Here is a 12500-nt window from a genome sequence, read left to right as displayed (position 1 = left end):
TCTTCTGCGGTGAGAGTGGAATCTCAACCTAGCGATCTCTTCTGCGGCCTCAACCCCTCTCTTCCTAATCGACTGCCACGTTTTACGCAAACGGTTGTTTTTCCTGCGCATAGAATCTAATGTGGGTGACCACCATTCATATCCCCTGCTTCGCTTCCCTTCCGCACACATGCCCAGACATTCCATGGCCGTTCGCGTTACAATGTTGGTAAACTCCTTACATACCTCACTTGCCGGTTTCATCCAATCTATGCGCCCTACTCTATCGTGGATCATCGATTGGAAGCGATCCCAATCCACACCGCGCTCCCGAAACCTGATTGGTCCCTCCGGTGTTCCCTTTTCGGTTGCTGCGCTGATGTTCCGCTCCTGCAGTCCAAAAGTTAGTAGTCTATGGTCGCTGGAACTGGCCCCCGTGTTGACCCGCCAGCAGCCCAGACGAACATTCCCCGACGTCAGTGTTACATCGATGTTAGATTCCCCGTTTTCAGTGGAGAACGTGGGTGGCTCCCCGGGCAGGTTCTCCACCCGGAGGCCTCTGCCTATAATAAAGGCCTCAAGCTCTTCTTTTCTTCGCGAGACCGCGCTCCCCCGGCCTATGTAGTGCCTGGGGAGGGAGTGCCACATCGGTGAGTGCGTATTGGTATCTGCCGCGATCACTATCCGTCGCCCCTTTAGCGCTTCTAGCACTCGCCCGAGGTGATGTAGGTGCGGGCCTATCTCGTGCGAATATTGAAAATACGCACTCACCGCGTAGAAGGATGTCGCTGGCGGGGTCAAACACACATGGACCACCATGCAATGGCTTGTGCACAGGTCCTCCCGCACCGAGCAGGCGACATCATTCCTGCCAAGATACACTGCCACCATGCTACAGTCGCCCGATGGGAGTAGCATCCCCCGTGACGCCTCTGTTCTGTCCTTTTGGGCGTAAGGCTCCTGGATCAGCACTAAGTCCAGTGCCAGTTCAGCAGCGATGGCCGGCACCTCCAGCGTGGCTGCCTTGGACCCCTGCAGGTTAAGCTGCCCGAACCTAAACCCCTTGGCGTTGCTATCCATAATTTATTCTTTGGAGCTCCCTATCCTCCGCGTGACGACGCGCCGGGCAGTCACTGGCGTTTGTGGCGTGTGTGATGGCGTCCTTCCTCCCAAATTTTTTACACGTGGCGCAGCAGGCGTTGGCGGCCCTACACTCCCCCTTGTCATGGCCGTCTTCCCCGCAACGCCCACAGGTGGTTGTTTGCGATCGGCAGTACTTCTGCGGGTGGCCAAACTGCTGGCATTTATGGCAGCAGGTTACCCCCAGGTAGTCGTTGATCTCGACGACCTCCCACCCTATGTATGCTCGTCCGATCCCAATAAGGTGCTTGCGGAGCGCTGGCGACACCTGGCAGACCCACATGCACCGGTTTCCAGCTCGCTTCTTCCTGAAAAGCGGCTTCAATTCTTTCTCCAGCGAGGCCAGGTTCCAGGTTGTGTCTGCCAAGTTTTGTTCATGTAGGGATTCCACAATGTCCTCAAATCGTTCGGTGTGCTCAACCCCGGACAAGGAGATGAGCGGCATCCTGTCCTTGGGCTCCGCTGCCCGTAGGGTGGGGGGGATGGCTTTTCTTAACGCCTCCGCTGCCTTGGCCGACCCGGTCTGCACAATGACACCTCCGTTTCCGCATGGCCGAATGCTGTCAATAGTAATTCCTATCTTCGCTGGTTGCACCGAGGTCTTGAGAACCAGCTTAGTGTCCGCAGCGGTCTTCAGCTTCTCACGTTGGTCTTCCGCGGGATAGACCGCTACGGCCGGTCCCTGGCGCGCTGGCACGGATCGTGTCTCCTGACTTCTCCCCAGCTTGAGCGTGGTCGCATAACTCTGCGATGGTGGCTCCTGGGGAGGGGGAACGAATCCGACTAGTGCTGGTGCGCCTTTTTGCGCCTCCTCGGCTCTCCTTTCTGCAGCGGCTACTCGGGCAACCAGCAGGCCCACGATGGCAGTCAGTCGCTCGGTGTTGGCACCAATGCAAGCGATTTCCTCCTTGTTAAGCTTACTGGTCTTGGACCTCACCGCCTCCATGATGGATTTGGAGTGGTGTGCTGCATGGCCCAAGACTCCCACCAACGGCGCTTCCATCAAAGGATCCACTGGGATATCGGGTAGAATTCTCGGTGCGTCTGGTTCTGCAACAGCCACCGGCTCAGCAGCTGTAATCTGCCGGCGCTTCACCTGGTCCGCGACTTGATCCGGAGAGGACAGAGGTCTTTTTTCTTGTCTGATCATCGGTACATCGGCTCCCATTGGTGCGTCGGCTGGCACCTCGGTCGTCATTGGCCGAGCATGCGGCCGCCCACCCGTCGGCACAGCCAATCCTGTCGCAGGGGGCGCGGCGTCCAACGAGCCAAACCCCTTGGGGGGCGTGCGCACAAGCCCGCCCTTAGTGAATGGCGACACCTTGCCGCGCTCTCTCAGCAACCTCTCCTCCTCCATTTCTCCGGCCTCTCGCGCCTCCCTGACCTCTCGGGCCTCTTTGGTTAGCCTGGCATCGCGGGCCTCTAGGGCCTCCCTCACTTCCTGGACCTCTCGGGCCTCTCGGGCCTCTCGGGCCTCTCGCGCCTCTCGCGCCTCTCGCGCCACTCGCGATACACGCGCCTCACGCGCATCACGCGCCGCCGCCTCGTCTACCTTTTTGCGATCCATTGTGCTGGCAACACAGCACCACTGACAGCTGTCACTGCCTCCACTATTTTAGTCTATGATTGTCAATGTCAATTGTCAAAATGAGCACGTGCTTATCACACGCCTCGTGTGCGGCATAACCTAAAAGCTAGACTAATACTAACTTACAACTAGGGCACTAACCTAGAAATGGGTCCAATATCCCTTGCAGGACGCGTAGTACGCGCCCGCGCACCTGCCTGCGTGGTTAAACGCCCAAAAGGGACGCCACCACACTAAGCACACCACAAACCACGTGTCACTGTCACCAAACACTGCAAAGCACTCCTAAAACTAAACTGTAAGTAGATAGGGACAGCGGGAATCTCGTTAATCCATTCATGCGCGTCACTAATTAGATGACGAGGCATTTGGCTACCTTAAGAGAGTCATAGTTACTCCCGCCGTTTACCCGCGCTTGCTTGAATTTCTTCACGTTGACATTCAGAGCACTGGGCAGAAATCACATTGCGTCAACACCCGCGAGGGCCATCGCAATGCTTTGTTTTAATTAGACAGTCGGATTCCCCTTGTCCGTGCCAGTTCTGAGCTGACCGTTGAACGGCGGTCGTACAGAACCGCGCCGATCGCGCACGAGACGAGACCGACACGGCCTTACGGCTAGGAAGATCCGCGGAAGGCCGGAACGCGGGTCCGGATTCCGCTGGACACACGCTGCGACAACGGAGCACGCCCCCTGTTACAGGGACGCGAACACGCTGCGCACACGCGCACCAGCATCGACCAGGCCCGGCACCGGCCGCATCCGCTTCCCGTCCAAACCCGACACGCCCCGGTCCTCAGAGCCAATCCTTATTCCGAAGTTACGGATCCAATTTGCCGACTTCCCTTACCTACATTATTCTATCGACTAGAGGCTCTTCACCTTGGAGACCTGCTGCGGATATGGGTACGAACCGGCGCGACATCTCCACGTACATCCCTCACCTGAATTTTCAAGGTCCGCAGAGAGTATCCGGACACCGCCGCAAATGCGGTGCTCTTCGCGTTCCGAACCATATCTCCCTTCTATAGGATTCCATGGAACTCGAACGCTCAGGCAGAAAAGAAAACTCTTCCCGGACCCCTCGGCGGCGTCTTCAGGCCAGTTTGGGTTACCCCGTCGAACACTCGCTCAAAAACGAGGGAACGATTAATGAAACGGTTCCGCTGCCGGGTTCCGGAATAGGAACCGGATTCCCTTTCGCTCAAAGGGCGTTATTTTTCAATTTCATATAGTAAAATATAAAAGAGTAAACACGCCACATCGACATAAGATCTCTCCTTGAGCTTAGGATCGACTGACTCGCGAGCAACTACTGTTCACGCGAAACCCTTCTCCACGTCAGTCCTCCAGGGCCTCGCTGGAGTATTTGCTACTACCACCAAGATCTGCACCGACGGAGGCTCCAAGCGGGCTCACGCCCAGACCCTTCTGCGCTCTCCGCCGCGCACGTCCTACTCGTTACGGCATAATGACGCAGACGCACGCGTAACGCGCGCCGCACGTGCCCGTAACGGTAGTGTATAGGCAAAACGCTTCAGCGCCATCCATTTTCAGGGCTGGTTGCTTCGGCAGGTGAGTCGTTGCACACTCCTTAGCGGATTCCGACTTCCATGGCCACCGTCCTGCTGTCATGAGCGACCAACGCCTTTCATGGTGTCCCATGAGCGTTTTTTAGGCGCCTTAACACTACGTTTGGTTCATCCCACAGCGCCAGTTCTGCTTACCAAAATTGGCCCACTTGGCACCGTCATCAGATCTCCGGCTTCATCGTTCGAGTAAGCCGGAGTTCTCACCCATTTAAAGTTTGAGAATAGGTTGAGGTCGTTTCGGCCCCAATGCCTCTAATCATTCGCTTTACCGGATGGGACTGTTAATAATCGACGCCAGCTATCCTGAGGGAAACTTCGGACGGAACCAGCTACTAGATGGTTCGATTAGTCTTTCGCCCCTATACCCAGTTCCGACGATCGATTTGCACGTCAGAATCGCTACGGTCCTCCATCAGGGTTTCCCCTGACTTCGACCTGACCAGGCATAGTTCACCATCTTTCGGGTCCCAGCATCTGTGCTCAGAGCGCGCCTGCATTCACGGATTGGAAACGAGACGCCTCGGGAGTGCGGGAGATCGATCGAGACCGACGCTCCATCCTCCCTGAGCGCGCGACGAGCGCGCGCCTTCACTTTCGTTGCGCCTTTCAGTTTTGTGAATTATTTTCAATATAAACTCAATGACTCGCACACATGCTAGACTCCTTGGTCCGTGTTTCAAGACGGGTCCTGCGAGTGCCCGAAAATGAATCATCGCAGACTGATACGCGCACGGTCCGAGACAGCACGGCAGCGACAACAGCAACGCCGCTCCAACGTCCGCACTCGGGCAGGACGTCGGAGGACGACGTTAGAGCTTGCGTCGGGCCGGACGCGCGCGAGGCGCGTGCGCGAATCGTATTTGTCGTAAATACCGTCCGATAGCCGGCCGGCGGTCCGTCACGGTCCTGCGGCATCGCTGTTTAGGCGACACCGCAGGGCTCCCGGACGGCGCTTAGGCCGACGTCGAACGGGTCGCGATGTATTACTGAGAGAGAAGTGCACGCCGTCGGCGGACGTCGACGGACGCGACCCGTGCAGCGCTAGAACGCCACGCGAGTGACGGTGCGCCACATCGAGGCGCACGCCCGTACGCCGCCGAATGACGGTGAATCTCTCCGTTCGTTCATTCGAGTTTCGCAGGTTTACCCCTGAACGGTTTCACGTACTCTTGAACTCTCTCTTCAAAGTTCTTTTCAACTTTCCCTCACGGTACTTGTTCGCTATCGGTCTCGCGGTAATATTTAGCCTTAGATGGAGTTTACCACCCACTTAGGGCTGCACTCTCAAGCAACCCGACTCTGAGGAGAGTCCCTCTCGCCGTCTCGCTCCGTCGCTACGGGCCTGGCACCCTCTACGGGAAAACGGCCCCGTTCAAGACGAACTTGGACAGGAGTGGCGACGACGAGAAAGCGGGACCTCCCGAACACCACATCTCCCGCGATCGTTACAACCGCGGGATTCAGTGCTGGGCTATTTCCTGTTCGCTCGCCGCTACTAAGGAAATCCTGGTTAGTTTCTTTTCCTCCGCTTACTAATATGCTTAAATTCGGCGGGTGATCCTCCCTGATCTGAGGCCAACGATAAAAAAACGAGGCAGACGCGATATCCGTCGGCGCGAAGGCGCCGATCTCGCGGGGCGGGCGTTGGACGCGTTCGATCACAGCGACGATCCGCCGCCGTATCTCACACTTCCGCCACCCTCCTCCCCCGACGAGCGTCGGCGTCGACGCGCACTTCGGACGTCGAGTCCGCCTACTGAGCGTACGCTACCCACTATACTCGCGCTATACGCGAGACGCGCGAGCGTGAACGCACGGAGACATCTCTATCTCGCGTGCGCGCACACCGGATTCGGCGCGGCACTAGTTCAACTCCCGTGGACCCTCTGATTTTTATCTCGAAGGGTACAGGAGAGAACGGGTCGCGCCTCCTCCGTCGGCAATGAGAGGTGTACTCGCATTGCCGTTCGCACAAGTGTGTTGCGAAGCGAGTCGGCGCCGGCCACCGGGGAGGCGGCGCGGCGCACGACATTGGTTGGTCGCATATTTGAACGGACCGCGATAGCGAGCTGTGCGCTCGCACTCGACGGAACCGCCATTTGTACGCGGTCAGCGTACAGTGTGGCATTTGTTTTTATGCAGCCGGCCCTCAGACAGGAGTGGTCCTGGATGTAACCCCACGGACCGCAATGTGCGTTCGAAATGTCGATGTTCAAATGTGTCCTGCAGTTCACACTATGACGCGCAGTTAACTGCGTTCTTCATCGACCCGCGAGCCAAGTGATCCACCGTTCAGGGTAGTGGTTTGTTTATTTTGCGCGATCAGTAAAGACCAACGCAAAAATAACATGTTTAAAAATGTTTGAAACGTGTCACGAACATTGTCGACTACGTCGACATCATCAACAACCACACTCGCCGCACGTGGACTCGTCGGAGACGACGTGCGTAGAGATTATGGATGTTCAATTTGTTTGTTTGTTTGTGATCTACCGACGATCGGCGCCGGGCCACGCCCACCACGCACGAGTGTGCGGAGGAGACGATGCCGGCGCGATCACGGACACACTACAGACAGGGACACGGACATCTGTCGCGGCGCGGAGTCGTTCGCAATACGGGCAAACGTAGAGCTCTCGACTGCCGCCGCGGCGCGACGTCCGTCCGTCCCCCGTCCGACCGCATTATATAGTTTAGCGGAGAACGACCGCCCCCGCAGTATCGACGAGGACGACACACGACATCATCTCGTCGCCGACTAGCGAAAAGTATACGCCTATGGTGGTGTGGACTCGTATAGCGGCGAGCCTGTCAGCAGCGGTGCGATCGACTCGCGGCGCGGATTCTCACCGGTCTGCGTCGATCGCGTTCCACCGCCGGCTCGCCGAGCCGACCACCCCGCACGCACACGTGCACACGTTCCAGCAAGTTTGCAGGGAGCGCGCGCGCGCGCGCGCGCCGGCGGCACTGTTCCGCTCTGTGGCGACGCGATGCACCGTCGTGCGCTCTCGATTTGTTGTCTTTTCGTCGAAAATGTTGCGCGGGCGCTTTCGCTCTCATCGCCTTTTTTTTGTATAATCATATATCTTTGTTATGTGTGATGTATTTCGACAACACACAAACACGTTAATGATCCTTCCGCAGGTTCCCCTACGGAAACCTTGTTACGACTTTTACTTCCTCTAAATGATCAAGTTTGGTCAACTTCCCAGCAACGCCGACGGCCGTGAAGCCACCGCGTGTCGGTCCGAAGACCTCACTAAATCATTCAATCGGTAGTAGCGACGGGCGGTGTGTACAAAGGGCAGGGACGTAATCAACGCGAGCTTATGACTCGCGCTTACTAGGAATTCCTCGTTTATGGGGGATAATTGCAAACCCCAATCCCCAGCACGAAGGAGTTTCAACGGGTTGCCCGGGCCTCTAGGCCAGGGAGAACATGCTGATTCCTTCAGTGTAGCGCGCGTGCGGCCCAGGACATCTAAGGGCATCACAGACCTGTTATTGCTCAATCTCGTGCGGCTCGAAGACGCCGGTCCCTCTAAGAAGAATTTTAATACGTCGCCAGTGAGTTGCGCGACCGAAATCGCGCACACCTAAATGACGACGCCTATTTAGCAGGCTAGAGTCTCGTTCGTTACCGGAATTAACCAGACAAATCGCTCCACCAACTAAGAACGGCCATGCACCACCACCCACCGAATCAAGAAAGAGCTGTTAATCTGTCAATCCTTCCGGTGTCCGGGCCTGGTGAGATTTCCCGTGTTGAGTCAAATTAAGCCGCAGGCTCCACTCCTGGTGGTGCCCTTCCGTCAATTCCTTTAAGTTTCAGCTTTGCAACCATACTCCCCCCGGAGTCCAAAATCTTTGGTTTCCCGGAAGCTGCCCGCCGAGCCATTGTATTAACGTCGGCGGATCGCTAGACGACATATTTACGGTTAGAACTAGGGCGGTATCTAATCGCCTTCGAACCTCTAACTTTCGTTCTTGATTGATGAAAACACCTTTGGCAAATGCTTTCGCTGATGTTCGTCTTGCGACGATCCAAGAATTTCACCTCTAACGTCGCAATACGAATGCCCCCAGTTATCCCTATTAATCATTACCTCGGAGTTCTGAAAACCAACAAAATAGAACCGAGATCATATTCTATTATTCCATGCACGAAATATTCAAGCGGCATTTTGAGCCCGCTTTGAGCACTCTAATTTGTTCAAAGTAAAATTGTCGGCCCATCTCGACACTCACCGAAGAGAACCGCGATAGGATTTTGATATTGAACCGGCGTTTTACCGCCGGCTCACCGACGATATGCTCCGCAGACGTGTCAGTATCACCGCGGATGCGGTGCACCGACAGCGCGGCGCACAAATGCAACTACGAGCTTTTTAACCGCAACAATTTTAGTATACGCTATTGGAGCTGGAATTACCGCGGCTGCTGGCACCAGACTTGCCCTCCAATTGTTCCTCGTTAAAATATTTAAAGTGTACTCATTCCGATTACGAGGCCTCGAAAGAGTCCCGTATCGTTATTTTTCGTCACTACCTCCCCGTGCCGGGAGTGGGTAATTTGCGCGCCTGCTGCCTTCCTTGGATGTGGTAGCCGTTTCTCAGGCTCCCTCTCCGGAATCGAACCCTGATTCCCCGTTACCCGTGACAACCATGGTAGTCGCAGAAACTACCATCGAAAGTTGATAAGGCAGACATTTGAAAGATGCGTCGCCGGTACTTGACCATGCGATCGGCAAAAGTTATCCAGATTCATCAAAATTAACGACTTCGGACGCGAAGCCCTCCGTCGATTGGTTTTGATCTAATAAAAGCACTCATCCCATCACTGGTCAGAGTTCTGATTGCATGTATTAGCTCTAGAATTACCACAGTTATCCAAGTAACTGAGTAAGATCTAAGGAACCAAAACTGATATATTGAGCCATTCGCGGTATCGCCTTAATACGGCTTGCACTGAGACATGCATGGCTTAATCTTTGAGACAAGCATATAACTACTGGCAGGATCAACCAGGGAGCTAACAATAACAACATCGCTAACTCTCGCGTTGTTTTATTTATTTTGTTAAACGTCGAACGCGGGCGTCGAGAGACGCGTCGCGATGACTTTTAAAAAATAAAATTATAATAAATTTTGAACTTTGAAAGCTTACGCGACGAGCGATAACACACAAACAAACAAACAAACAAACGAATGAATGAATGAATGCATGTCGGTTCGCGCGCAAACTATCGCCGCTCCGATATTACACACGACGCGCGCGCCGCACAACGCACGCGCAGACGCCGTCGTCGGTTAGAACGAAGACGAAAGCGGTGGCGGTGTGTGCCGGTGCTCGGTCGCAGTACTGAACGTTCTCTGACGAGATCTTTGATGCGTGCGCAGCGACAACGGTCGCAAAACGCACACAACACACTCTCATAATCTCTCGTTTAACATGAGCGTGAACATGTTGTGTATACAAATCAACGCTCGGTGTTGGAGAGATCGTGGCCAATTTTAAAGGAACGTGTCGCCCCGCAAAGGGTGGCCGCGCACACTGGTATTAGAACGGTCGCTGAACAAACATCGATATAACAATGTATCAAAGTTGATATACGAACAACGCAAATCGTGCGGCGTTGATGCCCGTAATGGGGAGAGACGCGAGACACTCTACGCAAAACTGTGACTACTAATCACAAGAAGAGCGAGAGAGCCCCACAACAAACCCCCACAACAAACATAACCAACCGCACGCGCGCGCCCGTCGACCGACACTGTACAACACCACAATATTATGTGTGGTATGGGTGTGTTGTGTGTATTTATGCGTTATAGTAACACACGAATACTACTACAAAACCTCCGTGGAGGGTCGACTACGCTCATACGTTTGGCTCGTCGACACCTCACATATGTACAGAGCGACGGTCGCGACACTCGGGACGTGCCGACTGACAGACGGACGGCCGGGTGGAATGGTGAATGAGAGTTGATGGGGAGTGAACACCGTGACCAAGAGCACCAGCACCACCACCACCACCACCACCACCACCACCACCACCACCACCGCCACGACCACCGCCACGACCACGACCACCACCACGACCACCACCACGACCACCACCACCACGACCACCACCACCACGACCACCACCACGACCACCACCACCACCACCACCGCATCCACCACCACCACCACCGCATCCACCACCACCACCGCCGCCGGCGCCGCCGCCGCCGCCACCACCACCACGACCACCACCACCACCGCCACCAATACCACCGCCACCACCACCACGACCACCACCACCACCAATACCACCACCACCACCACCACCACCACCACCACCACCACCACCACCACCACCACCACCACCACCGTTTCTGATTTTATAAAAATCGATGGCGATTTAAAGATTTTTCCATACAAACTTTCAACCCCTTATTTGCACCCTTAGGGGGTGAATTGTAGAAAACCATGAAACACATGTTCATTTAAATATTTTTAAGAGTCTATCTAAATTAAACATTTTATAATAATCGGTGGCGTTTTAAAGATTTTTCCATACAAACTTTCAACCCCTTATTTGCAGCCTTAGGGGAAGAATTCTAGAAAACCATGAAACACGTGTTCAATTGAATACTTTTAAAAATCAAAATTTCTAACTATAGAATGATTAAATAAAAAGTACACTGCGTAAGGAGCTACGCACAATTTCCGTAATGAATATAATTATTTTGAAGTGTTTTTATTTAAACGGTTAGTAGTTCCCTTAATATTCTTACGGACTGTCTTTTATGCCTTCTTATAAAGTTCGTTGACCGTTGTTCAATTTTTATAAAATTTGAAATTCAGACTCTTAAAAGTATTTAATTGAACACATGTTTCATAGTTTTCTAGAATTCTTCCCTTAAGGGTGCAAAAATAAGGGGTTGAAAGTTGTTTGTATGGAAAAATGTTTAAAACGCCACCGATTATTATAAAATTTTAAATTTAGACAGTCGTCTTAAAAATATTTCATTAAACATATGTTTAATAGTTTATTAGAATTCATCCCTAAATAATTTACCGCGGTACCTGCGTGCGCTGTTACCTCAGTGTCAGTGAGGTAACAGCGCAAGTCCTTTTATATATATATATATATATATATATATATATATATATATATATATAGAATATATGTAGAATATAGAAGATAGACAGATTAGTGAATGTAAGTTTGTATACGCTAATAATAAATGAAAGAATTACTTCGGCGGCATCGGCATCGGCATCGGTCGGGGATCGTTCGTGTAATGAAAAGTAAAAATTGAACAAACTTTGGATGTCAAGTTGAATCTTTGTCTTACCCGACGGCGACGGCGGGGCGGTGTTCGTGTATTGTTCGCGCGCGATACGAGAGCCGCGCCGCGCCGACGGAGGTTCTCGGGGAGGACGCTCGCGGTCGCATCGAACGAGGGTCGTTCGTGTAATGAAAAGTGAAAATGACAAACTGTAGATGTTAAGTTGAAGCTCGCTCGCATCGAACGGGGGTCGTTCGTGTAATGAATAGTCCAATAATTTTCCCCACCGCCCTAGCCTCGGTCGGCCCCGCGCTCTACTCGCACGCAGTTCGTATACTTTACACTTGTTGTGTGTGTTGTTTAAGTGTTTAACTGAACATACGAGCGGAAGCGGAGCCGCGGCTCGGCGCGGCGCAGCCCACGTAGTTGTTCGTGGTTATAACGCACACTGCCGACGCGATCGTGAGCGTACACTCGTCGTCCACTCGTCCACAGTGAGTGGGTGGAACGCGCGCGCCGCTCCTCGATACGCTCGACGTCGTCCGCCTTCGTTCGTCTCTACAGTTTCGCGGTCGCAGCGGTCGCAGAGCGACTCGCCGCCAGCGCGCGACACGAGACGACGCGACGGGTGGTGACACGTCCTCGGACGAATCACCTGGCGTAGGGCTGAGTCTCAACAGATCGCAGCACGACGCTGCTCTACCGAGCACAACACCCCGCCAGGAACGTAAGTCGTCTACAGACTATTCCGAGCCCCGACATCGAACTGAGTCATATCAGAAACTTCGGCGCCGTGGTGCACGTGTTAAGACCGCTCGCACCGATCGCCGCGTTCCAAATAGGGCTTCGACGTCGCACCTTACGAGTAAAGCGCGACTAGTAAAGTCACATTGTTTGGAGCCTCCCGACTCTCGGGG

The 12500-nt window shown here is 53.8% G+C and overlaps 2 non-coding genes and 2 pseudogenes across 2 annotated transcripts; all 4 read right to left on the bottom strand.

Annotated features, from left to right (window-relative positions):
* LOC146531784 (large subunit ribosomal RNA) overlaps positions 1-5878 on the bottom strand; it is a 9316-nt pseudogene extending 3438 nt beyond the window's left edge.
* A 565-nt stretch (positions 5879-6443) lies between these two features.
* LOC146531783 (5.8S ribosomal RNA) lies at positions 6444-6600 on the bottom strand. Its single transcript, XR_014878814.1, has one exon. It is a non-coding gene; the product is annotated as a 5.8S ribosomal RNA (ribosomal RNA).
* An 827-nt stretch (positions 6601-7427) lies between these two features.
* Positions 7428-9330, bottom strand: LOC146531782 (small subunit ribosomal RNA). Its single transcript, XR_014878824.1, has one exon. It is a non-coding gene; the product is annotated as a small subunit ribosomal RNA (ribosomal RNA).
* Positions 9331-12229: 2899 nt separating this feature from the next.
* Positions 12230-12500, bottom strand: part of LOC146531781 (large subunit ribosomal RNA) — a 7499-nt pseudogene continuing 7228 nt past the window's right edge.

The sequence above is a fragment of the Heliconius melpomene genome, chromosome 15 (assembly GCF_056956725.1).
Source record: "Heliconius melpomene rosina isolate 202511_hmr_F chromosome 15, ASM5695672v1, whole genome shotgun sequence".
Classification (NCBI taxonomy): domain Eukaryota; kingdom Metazoa; phylum Arthropoda; class Insecta; order Lepidoptera; family Nymphalidae; genus Heliconius; species Heliconius melpomene.
This window is presented reverse-complemented; position numbering and strand designations above follow the sequence as displayed.